This window comes from Dasypus novemcinctus, chromosome 8 (genome assembly GCF_030445035.2).
Source record: "Dasypus novemcinctus isolate mDasNov1 chromosome 8, mDasNov1.1.hap2, whole genome shotgun sequence".
NCBI lineage: Eukaryota > Metazoa > Chordata > Mammalia > Cingulata > Dasypodidae > Dasypus > Dasypus novemcinctus.
In genome coordinates, this window is record NC_080680.1 from 117,340,081 (window position 1) to 117,341,810 (window position 1,730).

General features: G+C 39.2%; 1 non-coding gene across 1 annotated transcript; it reads right to left on the reverse strand.

Annotated features, from left to right (window-relative positions):
- Positions 1-595: 595 nt before the first annotated feature.
- Positions 596-699, reverse strand: LOC111767388 (small nucleolar RNA U13). Its single transcript, XR_002799218.1, has one exon. It is a non-coding gene; the product is annotated as a small nucleolar RNA U13 (small nucleolar RNA).
- Between the last annotated feature and the right edge of the window lie 1,031 nt (positions 700-1,730).

Sequence of the window (1,730 nt, forward strand, 5' to 3'; positions counted from 1 at the left end):
TGTTAGGGTGGGACCAATGCTGAAATTAGCATGAGTAGTATTTTTTTTTTAATTTTTAAATTTCTCTTCCCTTCCCCTCCCCCCCGGGTGTCTGCTCTCTGTGTTCATTTGCTGTGTGTTCTTCTGTGTTCACTTGCATTCTCAGTGGCACCACTAGGTTAGGGTTAGGGTTAGGGCACCAGGAACCTGTGTCTCTCTTTGTTGTGTCATCTTTCTGCATTAGCTCTCCATGTGTGCAGCACCACCCCTGGACAGGCTGAGCTTTTTTCATGTGGGGCGGCTCTCCCCACAGGGGCACACTCCTTGTGCATGGGACTCCCCTATGTAGGGGACAGCCTCCGGGGTACGGCACTCCTTGCGTGCATCAGCACTGTGCAGGGGCCAGCTCACCACGTGGGTCAGAAGGCCCTGAGTTTGAACCCTGGGCCTCCCATGTGATAGGCGGATGTTCTATCAGTTGAGCCAGATCCACTTTCCTAGTAGTATTTTTGATATATAATAAAATATTTGTATTATTTAATCTTTTATGGTTTTTAAATTTTGAGTGATTGCTTTGTCTTTCCTTCTTTTCTTTCCTATTTATTTATTTATTCCACATTAGATGGGTAATGTGCCGATGTTGTAACAAGTTTTGAGGGAGGCACATCTCAAACAAATGTGTGAATACTCATTCATCATGCTTATGAACCACAAAAGGACCAAGTGATTGCTTTTATTTCCTGAGAAATAGCTTGCAATAATGTTTGGTTTGTCAAATCCAAAGGAAATGAAACAGATAGCAAGGTCAATTTAAAATGGGATTTCTTATGGAGAATTTTTAAGTGTTTCTATTCATATCCAGTTACTTCAGCATATTTATTCTTAAATCCTACAGTTAATGTTTAGAATCTCATATAAAATACATAATAGGGTTTGAATGTTCTTTAGATTTACCTGAAGGGAACAAATGCAATTAAACCATTGGATGAAGTTTGAAGTCTCCATCTTTGTGCTATGTTTGTGTATGTGTATTTATATACAGTGTGTGGTGGCTTGACCTCTATGTACCCCAGAAAAGCATGTTCTTAAAGTTAACCCATTCCTGTGAGTGTGGATTCCTTGTAAGTAGGATCTTTTGATAAGGCTATTTCAGTTAAGGTGTGATCCACCTCATTCAGGATGGGTCTTAATCCTTTTGCTGGAGTCCTTTACAAATGGAATGATTAAGAGAGAAAGATAAAGTCACAAAAGCAAGACACTAAAAAGAATAAAATCTGGAAGAGAAGGGAGAGACCAGCAGATGCCACCATGTGCCTTGCCATGTGGCAGAGGAGCCCAGGGTTGCCAGCAGCCAGTCTTCAGGAAGAAAGCATTGCCTTGATGATGCTTTGATTGGTAAATTTTCTTGGTCTCAAACTTAAGATAATAAATCCTTACTGTTTAAGCCAACTCATTTCATGATATCTGCCTTAAGCAGCCTAGGAAACTAAAATACAGTGTATACTTGTATGTATTTGAGTGTGTATATGTGTACGTGCATGTGTATTTATGTATTCTCTAGGTGCTCTCTCACTTAAGGCTACTTTTTTTCTGAAATATTATGTTTTTGGAATTGACACTTGTTTTGACTGAACAGGGCTTAGTCACTGGACACCTTAAGGACTTTTTAACATCCCTACTCATTTTTTCATTTAATTAAAAATTATTTATTGAGTGCTAGTATACATCAAGCACTGTTTTAGAAGATGGAA